Source organism: Ruditapes philippinarum, unplaced genomic scaffold (assembly GCF_026571515.1).
Source record: "Ruditapes philippinarum isolate M1 unplaced genomic scaffold, ASM2657151v2 ctg995_1_1_1_1, whole genome shotgun sequence".
In the NCBI taxonomy this organism is placed as follows: Eukaryota; Metazoa; Mollusca; class Bivalvia; order Venerida; family Veneridae; genus Ruditapes; species Ruditapes philippinarum.
In genome coordinates, this window is record NW_026852401.1 from 58,056 (window position 1) to 79,433 (window position 21,378).

A 21,378-nucleotide genomic window follows, 5' to 3' on the forward strand; every position below is an offset into this window, starting at 1 on the left:
AAAACAATTGGTATTTTATCAATATTAACGTTATGTAAGTGATCTGGAAACGATAGAAAAGGATTACATGTAGCTGTGATGTACAAAAAGCAATGGTTGAAATAGAAGTCATCTTAGTCTGTATTATAAATTGACGACCATAATAATGCCAAAGAGTCCCTTGTGTACTGTTTTTCATTTAGCAGCCCAGATGTCGTGGATTCGAGCTACGACATCAGCTTGAGATGGATCTATCACCTCGAGAAGCTTCTGGTTTCTTTTGTTTTTGTTTTTTGTTTTTTTTTGTTTTTTTTGCCTTTCAACTACAAGCATTACTTGTAAGCGGTTTTATCGGTATAACATGTAATATACTATATGTATTATTATTTGCCACAATCAGATTATAGTTTGACAATTTCTTTGATGAGTCACATTAGGTCACAAATTTGTCTTTTCTGAGTCCAAATTTGCCCGGTCGAAGTGAAAATGCTACCGTTGTAGGGCGTGGGGTCCAACGCACTTTGGGGTCCGACCCTAGAGTGTGTGACGCACTTTGGGGTTCAATTGGGGTTCAATTTCGACCCCAAAGTGCGTTAAACAGGTACATATGCATTTTTTAACATCAGACAAACGACCGCACTTTGGGGTCATAAAAAATGAATTTTCATTATGTTTTAAATAATATATTGTTGTCAAAGCTAACGGTAAACAAAAATCAAGGTAAATAGGTAAATCAAGGTAAATCAAGGAAATATTTTATTACAATTGTGTCATCAGTTTTATATAAAATGCTAAAGTGTTGTTTTATGTATACATGTATGTGTGTTTTAACCTGAATAAGTATCTATCTATCTATCTATCTATCTAAAGGTATTAAATAAACACAAACATGAGCCATGAATTAAAGTAGAATCAATAGGGATTTAAATGATCTTGATCAGTAAGTGAAGAACTTTCATCAAATAAAGAATTTGTATCAATCAATAAGCTCAAAATATATTTTTCTCAAATTTTCCATTTATTTTAAAAGAATGTACACCTTTCATTAACTCCATTTTTAGCTAATTGCATCATTTTCCCGTTTTTTATTTAATTTAAGAATTTTTTTAAAAATATGATAGTCTTAGCATAGACAAAAGTATAAATTCTTGGAAATCTTAAAAGGACATTTCAGTAAAAAAAATGTGCCTGATAATATGTTGAAAGGGCCATTTATTTAGCTTATCTAAATGTGACATATAAGAAACTTGACTAGGTGTAGATGAGGCCTTAATTAGTAGTCGTAAAGGCAGTACTGAAAAATATCATAAACTATTTAAGTAGACAACCTTAAAACGGAGTGTCATAATAATGTAAAGTTCTTACTGGGGGTCTAGAGGGTATGGTGGGGTGTCGATCCCCCCCGAGAACATAAAGATAACGTTTAAAGGTACATTGTGCTTTTATTTGTTCTTTTGTGTTTTTTTCTTAAAGCCTTTTTAATTTTGATGATCTTCTATAGTATCCAAAAAATACTCATTGGCCAAATACCTGAACCATCTCTTTGGCAATGATGAGTACAGTTATAGTGAATTAGTATTTTATATGGAAGTAAAATACTACATTGTTTTGACTACTTTTATGACAAATAATTTCACATTTATCGCTACTTTATTCAGGTAACAAGCATCTTACATTTCTCTGATATCATTATTTTAACATTTTAAAATTCATGTTTGCTCTTTCTAAAGAAGTATTTAAGATTTCCATTAAAAAAGCCTCTGGCGAACAGTTGTTACGGAGCTTACAAAAAACTTAAGTTTATTGATAAGCTTAATAATGTATTTGTAAAAATCACTATTTATAGTCCGATCGAGAAACTTAATATTTTACCAGAACATTTCAATAGAGTACATTTATAGTTCTTTGGAAAAAATATTAACTGCATTTTATTTAATCATATTTAAAATGGGGCTCAATATGGCCCAAAAAGTTATGGCCCCAAAAGTAAATGACTGACATAACGGGAGATTTTTCGCAGCATCTTTTAATTTTAGGAATACATCCACAATTTATGTATAGAGTACTTAGTTATATAAACACAATTTTTAGTATTACAAGTCGTAGAATTAATGAAACTTTTATCTCTTAAGCCCGAAACAAAGAATCGACCGCCATCTTGAACTCCACCTCAAATATTTCAATGTCGCAGATCAAAAATAAGTCAGTACTCAGTATTTTAGCAAAACTCAGATGATCACCTTTTTCCGCAATTGAACTTTTTACCTATCATTCGGAATGTTTTTGACTGACAGAAAAGATGTTAATGCGAAAGATTCATCGAAAGAGCTCTTTATAGACACGCAAAAGGATTGAAAACTGTACAAAAAAAAATTTGTTTAAACTTTTTATGAGCTTAGATCAAAATCAATAGTGAAAATATGACACTGCTGGAACCACGGGGGAGGAACTGTTGCACGAAGGATGGAGTTCTTATGATAACTTGTTTGGAGTTCTTATGATAACTGTCACGGAGTTCCTGGAAAACGTTACGGATTTCTGTGGAAAACTTTTCTATATACTTGGAGAACTCGCGTGAAAAATGGTCATTTTTACCTTTAAATGGGGAGTTTGATGTACTCAATTAAACTTTGATAATTAAGCATGCCCTACATAATTATTGCATTATGTTTCAGAAAAGCCTTTTAGTCCATTTTTCATCGCCTTTTTAAAAAAACTGGTAGTTTTGTGTAAAACTTCCAAATTACTTGCTCATTCGTACATATTGGCCTTTCCATTTGTGATTATCTTCGATGCTATACTTAATTACATAAATATAATGCAGAGTTGCAAACATAAAACCCAGGCTTTTAAATTTATAACCGATTTTTCAAATGTCACGGAGTTCTTGTGATAATTCAAAATATGTCCTGGAGTTCTTAAAATAACTTTTGTTACTGTCAGTTACGTGAATGTCGCGATGGCCCTAACGGGATACCGTATGAACTGGTATATGATGACTTGTTATATGGTAGAAGTCCACGTGAACTTTTTGTTATCTAACCAAAATAAAAAAAATGATTTATTATCTCCTCATATCGGGGTTCAAGACAGATCATATTGACACATTGACAGGTGACATAATCATTTATGTTGATGACATACGTAGTAAAACAATGATTTATTGGTATAGAAGTGGCATGGTCGTTTAGCCACCGCCCGAAATCTCGTGTGTTTATGAAAAAGTATATAATGATGCAAAGTAAAGCGGGAAAAGGCATAGGGTAATACCAAAATGAAACAAATACACATCAGGTCACTTCAAAAGTTTTATTTATTGTAATGCTTCAACGCATTATTTTTTATATCTAATACGTCATTGGTCTTATTTAACATACTCAAATAGAATTGAATAATAAGTAGATCCTACATATATGAAAACAACATACATGTGTATTAACATCAAATGACAAAGGGAAAACACCAAATGAAATATATAAAACAAAATAACCAAAAAAACAAATGAAGTTGAATCACCACCCAATCATCATCAATGTTCAGTATCCTTACTCCAAAAAGAAAATCAATCCCGGTTCAGAAAGTAGTTTAGTGGTTCAGGAACCAGTTTACAATGGCAGATATTCCGGGTTTTGAAGAAAGCAAATTAATTCTAAATGTTATTAGATTGTTATTAGTTTAATAGTACTAGTCCCATATAATGTTTTGTACAACGTTAAGTCGAAATCATTTGCAGAACTCCGACGAAAAAAGTGGTAAAGTGTCCATTTATTTCAAACTTCATTACACGTACATTTACACAACTTCCAAACATGGCAATATCGGTATATTATCAAACTCCTCCCAAACTGCATACGTACACGCCCCCTCTTTCATGTTACCATGACGACGGAGTGTGTCTAGTTCATCATCATCATGCACATCATTGGATTGTGTTGGCACATCATATATTCCATTGGCTCAAGTGCGCCTGAAAAGATAAAAGGAACAGAGTTTTGTATTTCAGAAGACGCTGTTTAGGTCTAAAAAAAGTTAATCAACTCCGATTTTCGTACATAAAAAATGTATGCCATTTTTCACTTTTAAAAAAAGGCGTCATTTAACCATATATATAACAATTTTGACTCTCCACATACTTAATAAACCTCTTATTTAATGTTGAATTATTTACTATTGTAGTGTTTCGTTAGAGTAACCTCATCTTAAAGTTAAAGGCACATTATACCTCAGAAGCATCTTCAGAAAAGGCAAACATTTATTTCATAATGTTAAAATAATGGTTTTAGAGAAAGTTAGATGCCACCTTTCTGAAGAAAGAAACGATAAATTTTAAAACAATTGTCATAAAAGTAGCAAAATGTAAACAAAGAAGTATTTTGACTTCTTTACGCTGAATAAACTCTTGAAGAAGTCTATACAAAAATAAAAACTAATTGACTTATTGCCAAAAGTACTCTTTGGTCAATTTCCTCAACCATCTTTCTTATCTGTTGCATAAGAAAGATGGTTTAGGTTATTGGTCAATGAGTACTTATTGGGTACTATAACAGTACACCAAAAATTAAAAAGCTTTTAAGAAATAAAACAAAAAAAGCATTACTGAGGCATAATAGGCCTTTAAATAAACGGCGAGTTGAGCCTTATTGTACTTTTATTTATGTTCGTCACCTCATTGTGTCGAATGAATGAAATAAATTTGGCCTGACATGGACATAATTATACATTGAATTTGTATAATTATTGTTGTTGTTGTTGTTGTTGCTCTTGCTGTTGGAGGTGCTAATAATGATATTGTTGTTGTTTTTTTTGTTGTTGTTGATGTTGTTGTTGTTGTTGATGATGATGATGATGGTGATGATGATGATAATGTTCTTGTTGCTCTTGTTAATGAAGGTGATAATAATGATGTTGCTGTTGTTATTGTTGTTGTTGATGATGATAATGTTCTTGTTGCTCTTGTTGTTGGAGGTGCTAATAATGATATTGTTGTTTTTGTTATAGTTGTTGCTGTTGTTGTTGTTGTTGTTAATGATGATGATGATGATGATGTTGTTATTGTTGTTGTTGTTGTTGTTGAAGGAGGTGATAATAATGATGTTGTGTTGTTGTTAGTTTTGATGATAATCATGATGTGGTTATCTTTTCATATTTTTGTGGTCACTATTTATGATTCGTGATATTAGAAGTCATAAAGAACGGTGATCGTTTAACAGTTGTAATAATTCTGTTGACAGGTCAGCCATTTTCTAACCAACCTGTCAAGATTGTTACAACACGAGAAGAACCACTGTCATTATTTTTTACTTTTGATGCGAACTTTATTATAATATTCTTTTTATTTTGTGTATCCAATCGGACAACAAGTATAATTGAGTGGGACTAAAAAACTGGATTGGAGCACCACACTAAATAACGTATTCCGGTATATTCCAAAGTAATCTTAAATACCCTAAGCCATTTTGAATCTTATTTTAAAGCAATTATTATGATTATTAAGGTACCATATTAAGAGGTATACAAAGTCATGTTTTAAACGATTTAGGCGAAAAGTGCTCACGACTATTTAAACAAAAACAAACAAGCAAAACAAAAACAAACAAAAAACCACACCAACAAAAATAATAAATAAATAGAATAAAAAGACTGTACATTTACTTATTTTCAACTTCTTTTAAAAGTATTTCTCGAGATAAGTATCTAGGTAATTTAGAAAATCTTATGCATATAAATTTGATTACACATGCAATTGAAAGCAACGAGAGAAAAAGCAACATAAAACGATAGCAGACCTAACAGAATATTTAAGGAGTAGGCGCTAATTATGAAGAATATCAGAACAATAAATCAAAGTACTGTAGTATCGATTTGATTAAGATACAAACAAATTTTCTCCAAAGAAATTATTTGAGCCGCGTCACGACAAAACAAGCATAGTGCGTTTGTGACCAGCATGGATCCAGACCAGCCTGCGCATCCGCGCAGTCTGATCAGGATCCATGCTGTTCGCTATCAGTTTCTCTACCAAAATAGGGTTTGTAAGCGAACAGCATGGATCCTGATCAGACTGCGCGGATGCACAGGCTGGTCTGGATCCTTGCTGGTCGCAAACCCATTATGTTGGTTTTGTCATGACGCGGCTCATTTTAGCATTAACCTGCGAGAACCGGAAGTGATTAGCCTTTTGAAACCAGTATGGAACCCAGCTAGCCTGAACACATGTACAGTCTGACCAGGCTTCGTATAAACGGTTGCATAGATTTATAGAATTATATTAAAATCCCTTCACTTTTTAATGGACTGTTTCCGAATTAAAATCAGGGAAATTTCAAAACAAAAACTTAGTAGATTAAGAATGTTATGAATTTCTCAAATCATTGTTATTACAAGAATATTGACATATTTTGTGAATTTATTTTACTAAAGGAAATCATTATAAACATCATGTAAATGTAGATCTTGATATACATGTATTTCCGGCGAGAATTTTCGTATTAATTTATGATATTAAACATGCAGTACTTCTGTATATATCATTTTAAAAGATTTTTCCTTATAACTATTTTGTTTTTAAAAATGCAACACATTTCCTGACCGTTTAAAACAAGACTTTCGAATATGTCTGCTTGTATAAAACAGTAGGTACTTATGTATAAATAGCCCATAATATAGCATTTATTTTTCTCTAAAGGCAATTGTTAATTTGTAAATTTTTATATGGTCAAAGTAACATACCTCGGATGAGCAACATCTGGGCTAATCTCCTACCGCCACCAGCACCACCACGACCAGACAACATCCGGCTCATCATCATGGCTCTCATTGCATCTGACGATCCCCCACCGGCGGCGGCGGCTCCGCTAGCCCCGGACCTGCCTGGCCCCTGAGCGAAAGTTCCGACGACGACGCACATTACACACAATAAGATAGCAACCTTCATAATTATTTAAATGGTTATCTAAGCCTTAAAGAACAAATGGTGTATATAAACAGAAAGAAAAGTTATTGTCACAACTGCCTAGAACTGTCTCCAAACTCGATGTGACTTCCTCCACCAAAGAAACAAGAATGTAAATATTGTCCTGCGTACAATTATGAATATTATTTTTTTTGGACATGACGTATGTAATTTGTTATAGAATTAAGTAATATTCGACCAATGAAATGGCATTGCATATCATTTGATTTCGTTGCTATTAGTAATAAGAACACGATGTCCGCGTCAATGACCAGGGGCAAAAAATGGATAGCTTTTTTAGTGGATTTGATGGATATGCTGTCAAATGCAACACGATATTCTGCAGTGATGTACATATGTTTTCTTGACCCGTATTAAGGAGAATTTAATAGCCTACTTGTCACAAAATTGCAAAGGTTTTCAAAAAAAAACTAACAAAAACAAGTTATTTCGCAGATTTCGTATTAACGTTTTTTTTTGTTTTTTTTTTTTTTTTTTTTTTTTTTTTTTTTTTTTTGTCTGTTGTTGTTTTTGTTGACGTACAAGCATATATATATAGCATCTTGATTATAAAAACTATAATTGTTCTAAAAATAAGATTTGTGTTTTGCTAGGTTTTCTTTTATCATGTCGAGATATCTCGTATAGTTTATCTAGGGATATACATGTATGTATATATATATTTCTTTTGTTTGAATTGAACAAATTTCGCGGGCACGTGCACCTGGTACAAATCTGTTTAAAACCATATGCTTTCTGAATTAAAAGCAAACTACAATGATGATGTTAATTTTGGTGGTGGTGGTGATGATGCTGGTGATGATGATGATGATGATAGTGATTATGATGGTGATGGTGATGATCATGAAAATGATGATGATGATGATGATGATGATGATGATGATGATGATGATGATGATGATGATGATGATGATGGTGATGGTGATCATGAAAATGATGATGGTTGACGACGATAATGATCACTATAATAATAAATGTTTTCATCTTCAAAAAATGAAAATCTTAAACAATAAAAGTAATACACAATTGCTTGCCAATTAGGTGAACGCGTTCTAGTACGCAATGTTATTTTATTGATAAGGACATCCCATGGTCATTTTGGTAATTGTGGTAAAACGTTGATTTATGTGAAAGCAGACAGTAAATATGTCATCTTTCTCACTAAGTTAGACATATAGTAATTAAACATACTACAGGAAACAATCGAAGTTATGAAGTTACGTGTCACGGATATATAGATATATTTATGTAGCTTTGTCCTAAGATATATAAGTTTTTGAAGTAGACATTGCGATAAGTACGAAAGACCGGTGGTGACATTTCAACTTCACGAATTCATAATTTCATCTTCACGATTTCAGCATACAGAATTCACGTATTCACAATTTCATCTTCATGAATTCAGGATTTCAGCTTCATGAATTCACAATTTGAAATTCAAAGTTGAATTCATGGAGTGAAATAGTACATTTTGTAAAGTAAAAAACCGTGAATTCGTGAGATTGAAATCATGAATTCAAAATGTGAAATCATTAAGTTGAAATCGTGAATTCCGGATAATGAAAACGTGAATTACGAAGTTAAAATTTTGAATTAACGAAGAAGAAATCGGGAATTCAGAAATCATGAAGTTAAAATGTCCCCATCGATCTTTCGTAGAAAAGCAATGACTTGACATTTGCATATTAATGAGCGTACCACCCTACCTTTTTAAAACGTCAGAGAATAAGAATATAGTTATGATGCGATCCTGTTTAATCGGTCTCAGACAACGCACGTGATACTGGGTGGTGATTTAGTCATTACTCGTTTCATAGCCAATTCGAATTTTCAATGTAGGTAACTTTAATGCCCCGAACTCCTCGCAGCTGATTCTTCTCTTAATCAAAAATAAAGGAGAGATCACTGCGTAGAGGTATTTCAGTTTCGATTTTATTTGTTTGTGTCGTCAGACCAAACAAATAATGGTAGCGAAATTTCAGACCCTGATGTGCTTATTTGCAAAACCTAAAGGAGTCCAAACTCCTCGAAGCGGTTCCTTCCCTTTATATGTACACTAACGCTGAAAAATTTAAAGGAAAATCACTGCGTAAAGATTGTCAAACGACAGGCGCATTAATTTTCAAGCCTTCTCGGAGAAGAAAAAATAGTTCCCGATTGGTCAAAGATTTCTTACATTGTGTTATTTTTTATAGATATACGTGCTTATATTAAGCTCCATGATCATTTACATCAGTGTTAAACAACAGGTTTACCGTGAACAAAATATATGGAAATTTATAAAGGTTCCCCGTGGTGGAGGGGTTTGCACGCTCGCTTAGGAAGCGAGAAGTCCGGAGTTCCCAGTTAAGGCAACTCGTTTTTTTTTTGTTTTTTTTTGGTTTTTTTGTTGTTGTTTTTTTTCGTGTTTTTTTATTAAATTGTTCAAGCCAAAAAACATTACACCGTAGGCAATTGCCGATACACTGAAGGCAATAACAGATACACTGTAGGCAATTGCCGATACACTGTAGGCAATTGCCGATACACTGTAGTCAATAACCGATACACTGTAGGCAATAACCAATACATTGTAGGCAATTGCCGATACACTGTAGGCAATTGCCGGTACACTGTAGACAATTGCCGGTACACTGTATGTAATAACCGATATACTGTATGCAATTGCCAATATACTTAAGTTAATAATTGATACACTATTAGCAATAACTGATACACTAGGCAATTACAGATACACTGTTTGCAATTACCGATACACTGTAGGTAATAACCGATACACTTTAGACAATAACCGATACGCTGTAGGCAATTGCCGATACGCTGTAGGCAATAACCGATACACTGTAGGCAATAACCGATATACTACTTGTAATAACTGATACACTGTAGGCAATTGCCGATACACTACATGTAATAACTGATACACCGTGGGTAATAACCACTCCGATGTAGGCAATAACCGATACACTGTCGGCAATAACCGATACACTGTCGGTAATGACCGATACACCGTAGGCAATAACGGATGTAAGCAATTACGGATGTAGGCAATAACCGATACACCGTAGGCAATAACGGATGTAGGCAATAAGCGATACACTGTAGTCAATAACTGATGTAGATAATAAGCGATACACTGTAGTCAATAACTAATGTAGACAATAAGCGATACCCTGTAGTCAATAACCGATACACTATAGTCAATAACCGGTACATTGTAGGCTGTAACCGATACATTGTATGTTGGCAATTTGGCGATACAATGTAGGCAAAAGCGATATACTGTAGGCAAAACCGATATACTGTAGACAATAATCGATATACTGTATGCAACATCCGATACACTGAAGTCAGTAACCGATCCACTTATTATTTCATTCATAATTCTTGACCAAATAGACGGGTTAACTTGCTGATGCATCATATTTGTAAGGACATTTAGACAAACTGATTGTATCAATAAAAGGTAACATGATAAACAAGTACAGATAAACATAAATGTCCAAAATAGATAAATAAAGAGTCATTTACCAGTGAAGAAAGATTCAAGGTTAGCACGTGGCAGTCTAAATATACCTCAACTATAATATAACTTGAAAAAAGGAGGTGTCCCGTTTTTGCTTGTGCTACGCGTGGCTGGATCGTGAGACATTTGCTGAAAATATTTCTTGAAATAGTCGGGTGAGGTCAAACACATTCTTATTTTTTTAGTCTGTGAGAACATTCGTATATTAATAGAAATTTATTCTTGTCAAGTAAATAAACATTTCAAGTGTACTTCAAAATAAAAAAAGTGTAGACATTTTCGGACGTGTCTTTTCGGATATATCCACAACCATTGTTTTAAGTTGGCCCGACAACTAAAAAGTTCTATGATACTTTATGTTAATGGGCATTTCTCATTAAAATATAGATTTTCAACCTAAATGAAGAAAATGTCATGGTAATAAATTGTCAACTAAAACAATATATAGTACAGGTGCTTCACTGAACCCTGTCAAATGCCAACTTATACATATAAATATTATGTGGTTGATAATGTATTTAATGTTTAAATGTTCGGGGAAATAAACTGTTAAATCATATTTGAATTGGTAATATTCAAGTTTCAAGTTTGAATTGGTAGTTATTTCAGTACCTTTACAGAAAGAAGGAAAAATGTTTGAAGATTTGAAAAATCAACACATTTGAAATTTCAGGAAACGTTTTAATCCTTTTTTCTTTCTTTTATTACTCATGTCCATTGAATAACAAATGATATGAATATTACAAATATATGAATATTAGAAATATATGAATATTTACTATAACGCGTATGTCATTGCGAAATATGTGTGCTAAAACTAAGGGGAATGAATGTGAAGTAACTCTTCGGTTTCATTGCTTAACATATTTCTTTCCCTTTCCTTGCGAACTTAACTCCAAATGAGTTGTAAGGGACATAAATTGTCCGTATCATTTATACCATCATTAAAAATGTAATTAGCTCCCTTTATCCGGAAGTACTCGTTACTCAACGTTCCTAAAATGACCGTACATGTACAGCTATTTTGTCAAAAATATGCGTTTTGTCAAATTCGTGACGTGAACATCATGTTAGTTTTGTTTGTATGTAATAGATATGAAATATCTCGAAAATTATTATTTCCAGTCCCGTCATGTCAAAAAAAAAATACAAAAAAAATAGTGGAGTCCCTTTAAAAAAACAAGCTGAATATAATTCAAATTCACATAATTTCGAAATATTATATTAATAATTGCTGTTCGTACACATTCTTCGCACGTTTTTATAAAAGGAAAACAACAACAACAGTATTATCATCGCATATTTGGCTTGCAAAAATTGCTGTCTGATGAGTCGAGACAACATGGTCTAGTGATATTTAAAAGTGGCTTTTTATATGTAAAATCTGACTCAATATATGATAGGTAAAAGGTATTGCAAAAACAAACGAACATGTTTAATATTAAAATGATAAAACCTGCGACAAAAGGTAATCTAATGCCCATGAAAACTATTAAAATTACAATATCAGTAGACGTTAAGTGCTGCAAGAAAGTTGGTTGCCCCGTACTTAATTAAAAGGATCATGATTTTTCTGATCCATCAATGTCATTATTTAATCTTTACTGTTTAGTGTTATAGATTAAAACTTCTAAAACCAGGGCTAAGGGGTGACGTGGCGGTGGTGGTGAGTGTGGGCGGGATGGATGTATTTTTCATATTTCTTTTCATGAACATACTTATCACACTATTTCTAAATTTCACATATCTTTTTATGTAAAAATTGTTTTATTATCCTATAGAGTGATCTCCCTTTTCCAAAAAAGTTTATAAAGAAAACAATCTGGGCATCCGAGCTGTCACCGTAGCATTAAACAGAAAAGTAAAATGATCCTAGCAGACTTGAAGCCAAAGAAATAGAAAAATAAAGTAAAATTAAAAAACAAGCATTGTTTACCAAAGAATGTTTAGGTCAGTGTGACTTGAAAAAAATGGCACTGTCAAAACTCAAAAGGGACACCATTTCTAGGTTCTTTTGACATGGCGGAACAGGAGATATTTTTTCATGATTTCATGATTCTGAAATAGCTCATATATTAAGAACGTTTAATTGCTTTTACACAAAATGGGCTTAAAATCTTTTCTTTTTATTTATTCCTTTCTTGCTAAGCTGATCTTTGTAAGAAATTGATAATGCGTTTTTCTGCTTTTGGATCTCGGTGGAGTTCCTTTAACGAAGATTGTTGAGGAATTGACTTCGTCTTCACAATTGTAAAGTTATTATGGGTTCAAAAGATAGATATTTCAATCTGGAGGTAGAGGTAAACAGAAGTTTCAATTGAATACCTTTATAAATACATGGATGTGAAAACATTTACATTTTCTAGGTCAACCAAAGCCTGAACCGTTGTGTCCGACCATCATTCATTTTTCTTTTAAAAAAAACCAACAACAACAACAGTAAAGTAATGCAAAAAAGCACTAATGATATATTGTTTAAATGTTTTAAAAATAAATCTATTTTGTCACGTGGGAGTTAGATAAGACGGACTATAACTGCCAGTATTGGTCATGTTCGTTTTAAGAAAGAACTGATATAATTCTCATGTTACTTCTTCTTACATTATAAGTCGAGCATGTGATTTAAGGACAAGATTCTAGTTTTTTTAATCATCCACAAACAATAAACATTTTCATTTCTTTGTCGTTTCCGACAATCAAACTTTTCAAAACAACAATAAAAGGCAAAGTTATGCAAAAAAGCACAATATTCAAGGCTATATGAAGGCCGGCTCAAGGAGTTTAACACGCTCGTTAATTTCATTGTCTTTTGTTGAGGTATTTCATTTTTTCTTGTTGTTGTTGTTGTCATCGTAATTTGCATATGACCCATCAAGGTTGCATCATTGTAAATATATTTTACTAGTTTATAATTGTTGCATTTCGAATTATATTCAGGTTGTTTTTAAAGGGACTCCACTAAAGTTTTTATTTGACATGACGGGACTGGAAATATTTTATCGAGATAAATGTTCCATTTGATGTAGATCAAAACCAATGACTTGTATGCAAAAGTTTTGACTCTTATTCACTCTGTTTTGCAGAAGAAAAAAATATTGTGCAAAATGAACGAAAATTGAAAAGTGTTGCAACGCTTTTCAGTTAAATCGGTTACGAATAGTACAATAATACGATTTCCAATTTAATCTGAGTATATTTCTTAATTATCATTTGCATATCTTTCTATTTTAAGCTCCTCAGCTGATCTATGTAGGAAATTCAAATCTTATGTTTTAAAGCTTCAGGACCTCATTGGAGTTCCTTTAAGGGGCGGTAGGAACCGTTCCTGGCTTTCTGTATTCTTATTGCATGAACGGTTAGAGTCACTTGTATCATAAACATAAACATTTATATCGAAAACATAATAGATGTAAGAACAAACAAACAAACAAATGAACTATTTAACACAGCCAGCAATTCATCAACTTTTATACTAGCCATTTTCAGTTTATGAAATGCAATGTTATTTTTTATATCCATGGGTTAGGAAAAATAATATTTGTACCAGAGGAAATTTTCACATACATTGTATCATAAGATATATGTTTGTGTCTAAGATTAATTGTCTAACATTTGCAACGCGTAAAGAATGAGACTAGCTGGTTAAAAATGCATTTCTATTGTGAAAAAAGCACGATAACTTTGACGTTTCCAAAATAGAGAAAACAAGAATCCCTAAAGAAAGCCCAACACGTCAAAATTGAAAATGTTGCAGGCTCGGTTTGATTGAGCCTGTTCATGGACGGCATTGGCAAGTGTAAACTACCATCCATGCCGCCTAGCACCGGCTTAAGCAGAATTCAACATTTAGATGAAATTTTGAATTTAAAAAACATCCGCAGATGTGTTCATACGGCGGTCATCATGGAACCTTCAATGTGACACTTCCGTGCCATTCCATAAAAAGCGGCGTATTGTCCCCAAGTAAAAGAATGCGTGTGCCCTAAACGAGAAAAGAATGGGCGGAACTAAATAAAATGGAATTTTGAAAGGGGATCAGAGGTTATGAAGCCTGCATATCACAGATAAGACGTCAAAAGACAAATTTTAAAAGCAGGCAACATATCCCAAGGGTGATTCAACATTATTCAAGTAGGAATAATCGAACCACCCAACTAGAAAAAATGCCAAAAAGAAAACTTAAAGTACCACAAACACAACAATAATGCCGTGCTGAACGACCTTTAAGGATCGGAAATATAACATCTCTGATTGAATGTACGGGGCGATTTTTTACAGCCTCCACACGGCACAAACAACGCTGATGTGGCGATCAAATAGAGAAAACAAGAATCCCTAAAGAAAGCCCAACAAGTCAAAATTGAACATAATGCAGGCTCGGTTTGATTGAGCCTGTTCATGGACGGTACTGGCAAGTGCAAACTATCGTCCACGCCCCCTAGCACCGGCTTAAGCAAACCGAACCAAACTCAAAGAAAGCGATATTCAGAGCCTTAGTCTCAGTCCGATAAAACTCGTGATCTTGCTCTCAGAACAATCCTTCCAGAACAATGGCAATATAAAGCCAGCAACAACATCGATAAATCGTTGAAAAATCACAGAAGCTTGGAATTCATCTTTTCAAGAAAAATAATTGACATTCAACTTAAGTGTTATAAAGTCCTCCTTATACTCGTATATAGCACAATGCCGACGTGATAGATAATTAATTTTGTTGTTTTCTGAAATAATATGTAAATGGTTTAGATATAAATTGTAAGGTATAACTTACGTCAACATTTAAATGTCAGACCCTTAATTCTATAATATACCATATAAAAATGCAAAATGGCACAATGTTAAATGAATAAAACAATTATATAAGATAGAATGTGTCTTTGAGAAATGTTAAAAGCGTTTTAATAGGTTTAGGTATTTCTATAGGATGTTATTTATTATCTCTTGCCTCGGTCATATATTAGGTCTTGCCTCGGTCAGGTCCCATAATTTGTATAAGAATGGCATTTAATATAACGCATATTTCTGTATATTTTATGTTAGAAATGGTGTGATGACGTCAAGATAGTATAATATATGAACTTTTTTCTGATATATTTTTTTGAAGAAGTAAGCTACTTTTTTAAAAGGTATACGGACATTTGAAATCTAGCAAACCTACAAGAATGATTAAGGAGTCCCATGAGCATGCAGGCGAGTCGCCATGTTGATGTTATACCAAATAATGACGTCACGGTGACAGATACTGTCTCACAAAGCAAAGATGTACCAAAAATACGGAAACCGGCGAAGAAAGGCGAGAACTGCTTCGGGTTACCAATATTTGGATATTACTCGACATTATGCGATGTTTACTGAGTCAGTAGGAGAGTGCGGGCCGGGATCAGAATCACTGTCAAAAGCAGATCAAAATTCGTATATTTGTCCATAGCTTATGCATATAGTTAGATATTAAAAGACCTTTTAATTGACATACCGGTTGCTTAGAAATTGAATTAACAATCATAACACACGGCTTTTAGGTAACATTTAAAAATGTGCCTTACCTAAACTTTATACAAGAACAAGAAAGTAGCAAAATCTAGCATTTCAAAGATGTGACAAAGTATATTTATCTAATATAAATGACGTATTGAAACAACAGCTATGGACCGTTTGATCCCGATAATAAAACCTGGACCTGATCTTATTATTTTCTTTGTGAAGACAGGATTTGGATATTGTCAACAACATCATTTTTTAAACATAACATACGAAAAGAGCATTCCATTTAGAAAGCATTTGTCAGTTAAATTTTGACTTTTTGACTTTAACATTAATTTTTTTGACGTTAAAAATTTCGCAATTAAAAAATTGTCCATTTGTCATCTGTATTTTACCTATGACAAGTCACATCTGACATATTCTTTATACAGACTTTAAAGGTTAACATCATGGTATAATAAAAGAGGAAAAAATGTATTTTTGCCACTCAAAATGAAACATATTACCAAAGAAAAATCGTAAAAACAGTAACGTATCTCAAGCCTTCATCTTAATATGTGATTTTGAAAGCTGCACACTTCTAGATGAGCAAAATTATTTCAGGAAAATCAAACTTGATAAAAATGAACTAAGGTTCTGTAGTTTTTGTAAAAATGAGATAGAAACATTAGAACACATGTTTTGGTTTGGTCCGATAATAAACAATTTAATATTTTCTGTCTTTGAAAAGTATGGCAATTTAAGATCTCTGCTCAACGGTTGTAACTTTATCCTAGGCTTGAAAGATAGTAATTCAACTGCAATAAATATATATTTTCTTTTTCTGAAAAGATATATCTACAACTGTAGAGTAAAAGAACAAGTACCAAATACAACAGGAGCACACCAACATATTAAGTGCCAATATATAATTCTTAGAGAGAAAGCAATTTATCAAAATGATTAAGATACCTTCCATAAGACCTGGAATCTTTTTTTGTCAAAAGATAGAGCCATACTTATCCTTTCATGTTTGTAAAGCTTAAAACGTTAGCCAGAAGTATAAATGATAAACGATAGCAAGAAGTATAAATGATCTAAAGTAAATATGCAAAGCCTTTTCTTTTTCTTTTTTTATGTCAAAATAAATATTTAATGAAGTTTCCCTGTTAACTGACTAATATATAATATATGATTATATGTAACATTGGTAAATATGGTAGTAATTGTAGATTGGACATAAAAACACCTGCAATACATATGTGTGCAGTCTGAACTTCAAGGACATTGTGTAACTATAAATTGTCAAAAGGTCTAACTAGAATGTCACGAGTTAGAAAATTTCTAAGAAAGCATCATAGATCCTGTTGGTATGACTTTTAATCTGACCAATGTGTATGTACATTAAGATACTGATGTTATAAATAATTTGTGTTAAATCATGTACAAATATATATATAATTTTATTGAATTAAGACAACAAAGCTAAAAGGGTGGCGCTGTTGCGTAGTGACTATAAATCCAAGGGTTTTCTGGCACTCATGGGTTCAAACCCAGTAAGGGACAAGCCATTGTGTCCTTGAGCAAGAAACTGTACACACATTGTTTAGAACTGGTTGGATTCAGGAACGGATTCCAGAGTGTGTCACAATCAAACTAAAAACTAAAATCTGTATAAATTAATAAAACTGAAACTTAAAAAAATGTTTTTCTACGTTTGTCTATATAAATTGTTATGATTCCATTTTGCCAGTAAATGCAGGCATAAGAGACGGAAACATAGTGATACTGTTTTAAATAACAGATAATAAATCTATTGAGTGGCGGCGTGGTCGAGTGATTAGCATGTCGGATTATTACCCCTCACTTTTTTCGTAATGCTAATTTCCCATAGGCCTCTGGGAGTTATTCTTACTGTTAATGCAAGTGTACCACGTGACTACGAATTTTGTACTGTTACATAGGTAACAGTATTTTTTAACAGTATAAAATCTAGTCACGTGGTCTATTTTTAAATAAAATGAAATAAATTGGCCGCAATTTTTTTTCGATTCATTCTTATTTTCGACGATAGGGCATCGCCGAAGTAACTATTACTCTGATAAAATTTAGTTCTTTGCACCCTAGAGTCCCTTTCACGTATGAAATATCTTTTTGTTGAATAGTCAACAGGAAACATCCGTTTTCAACGGAAGTAACTGTAATGTAAATAATTTTGTCAAACTGGAACTTGCAGACAATTAAAACATGCAACAAAGGATAATTTAACAATCTTAACCAGTGAAACGTTACAGATAGAGTTGGTGGACAGACATCTGTAGGATATCATCGTTATTTATTTTCTAAATGCACTTTGTCAAAAACCATGCAAGAATATTCTGGATGCAGAAGGATCAGATTTTACAGATCATAACCTTATTAATGAGTTAGTGTTTTGTTTTCTGAATAAAACACAGCTTATTTTCTGTTTATGACTGGTAGATATCATCACTTGCCTAAAGAATAAAAGAAAAACAGCTTCTCAAGTAGGCCTACAGTGCACTTAAAACTTGCAAGGTAAGGACAGTTTAGTTATTGCTTCTCTTGGCTTATTTTTGTTACAGTAAGTTGACAAATTCAGATCATCACAGTATTTGTTCGGGGTAATAAAATAAATAACACATGGGTTTGTGGGTAACAGTAAAAATATTATCCCTCGTATAAAATACTGTTACCCTCGGCTACGCCTCGGGTAACAGTATTTTCCTCGGGATGATATTTTTACTGTTACCCACAAACCCAGGTGTTATTTATATACTAGTAATTTAAAGAGTGAGGGGCAAGCTGTTGTTTCCGTGAGCAAGAAACTTACATTCATTGCCCAGCACTGGTTGTTTCCTGGAGCGGATTCGAATGTGTTTCAATAAGCTTATAGCTTCCAATGCAATTGAACTAAAATATATTATAAACTATAGATTTAATGTGTTTATAAAAGTAATTTTGCATTTTTTCGCAGTAAAACTTAAATTTTGTTTGATTTTTTTTCATGCAACAATTTTTATGTGATTATAACGATGCAATGTAAATAATGTACATTGACCAGGTCGTTTTTTTTTATTTTCTTTTCTATTATTCTATTTCGATAAGTACCAAATTTTATTACTGTAACGAATAAAATCTAAACAAATCTGTTACAAATTTATCTACATTTGAATGCATACGAAATTAGATCTTTTGTTTACATTATGTGATAATGTTGGCATACATTTTGGGGCGAAGTCGTGCAGACGTCCATGTTTGGTAACCTTTGCACCTAAGGCACTTTGAAAATATAAATCAGTAGGATACATATCAACAGCTTTCTTTATGACAGGCTATTTGTCACTGTGTACATTTAAGATGAATTAATTTGTTAAGGAAAATAACAAAACTTAACCATTTACCACCTATTTATTTGGCTGTTGCTGAAACGCCGGTTTTTGTATTAGTAATAAAATAGGAACTCAGAAGGGCAACAAAGAAAACTTGAGTATATACTCTCCTCGCAAATGTATAAAAAAGCTTTGTTCGCTTATTTGTATCGTAAACTTTAATTTGTTGTGTTTATGAAAGTGCTCTTTCAATACTCATGAACACATCACGTGAAAATTACTAACAGTACCATGTGACTTTCTTAGTAGGTCACTAAGTGTGTTTCATAATTTTTATATTCAAGTGCAACTGTTATATACAAGTACAAGTTAGCGTTCACGCTCACCACATGTTTTACAAAGCTACAAAGTCAAAATCATTTAAATATATCTTAATATCATGTTAATTGAAACAATGTGTATATCCGTGTTGTGCAAATTGTTATAGTGAGTAATATTTTATCGTCTTTTTTTGAATTTACGTATATATTAAAATAAAAACTTTCACTGATACAATTTTAAAAAATACACCATGTACATGTATATTATATTCCTAGAGAGCTTCCACTTTCGGAATATTTCCAAAAAGACAATATAATATACCGAAATTAAAATAAGAGATGAAAGTCTGCTTTTTTATTTATTTAAATTTATGTAAGAATTATAAATTCCCGCAATGTTTCAGAAATTGAGATTCGGGAAGGAGGCCACCTGTGTCGCTGAAAAAAGCGAAGCATCATACATTAAACGGGACATAAAATATTGCCGCCTAAATAAAACAAGTCATACGGCAATAAACGTCGAGAGGAAGCCGAAATAGTGTGACTGGATGACATATTTTATTACGTTCATACAACTGTAAGGTCAGGCCTATTAAGAGATGCCATAAAGGTCCATTTTCATATAATGTTTTTATTTACATAAATCTGTGTCCATCTTCTGAATACGTTTCAGCAAAGGTCAGAAGTTGTAAATTATATCGAAGGACGAACAACTTAAAAAAACGTAACATAACTTACCATTTACAATATATTCGTCGCTTTAAACGTTTCTACATATCGTTAACTCTTTATGTAACTGAATGGCAACGAAATTGATGTAACATCGTTCATGCCCCCCCAGCACCGGTTAGTCTCTGTAGCATAAATAATTTCGTTGTTTGTGTTGTTGTTGTTGTTGTTGTTGTCGTCGTCGTCGTTGTTGTTGCTGTTGTTGTTTGTGTTGTTGTTGTTGTCGTTGATGTTGTTGTTGTGGTCGTTGTCATAGTTGTTGTTGTTGTAGTTATTGTTGTTGTTGTTGTTGATGATGATGATGATGATGATGATGATGATGATGATGATGATGAATTAATTATCAATAATGGCTATGATGTTGTTGTTATTTTCTCTTATGGTTCTTTTGTTTGCTTTTTTAAACAGGCTTTTGTTTTTTGGTTTGTTTTTGCTTTTGTTGTTGTTGTTGTTTGTTTGTTGTTGTTTTTGGTTTTCTCTGTTTGTTTTTTTTTTTTTTTTTTTTTTTTTTGGTAGAGCTTATTAATCATATCCTATTTTATGTGTTATTTCCGCATAGATCATCAACCTACGATACGTTTAAAAATACAAGCATTTAATGTCGACCCTGTTTATCATTTTGAACCTAAGGTCAGGTAAAAGATTATGTTATTAGAGGAAGATACAGACGAATCTTTCCGTCATGCAAATTAAATGTCACTTTAAGAAAGAAGTCTTATTATCTATTCTTACCACAGGCAGTCGTTAAGTTCCGTTTTTAAAATAATCTTTAACATTAACTAAGTCATAATAGTCAAAACATACCCTTGTTCGAGTTTGAAATAAAGAAAACTACAGTTTGCTTTATAAAGGAAGAAAATGGTAGAGTTATATAAAATAGTTTGATTCCAACACTTTTAAGTGTTGAATATTGAATGCCGCTCAAACCGGTGCTGGGGGACGAGGGATGTTGCACTTTTTCATTTTCCCTTATGTACAGACTCAATCAAACCGAGTCTGCAATTTTCATGTAATTTTGTTGTGATAAATGCATGCGAGGGA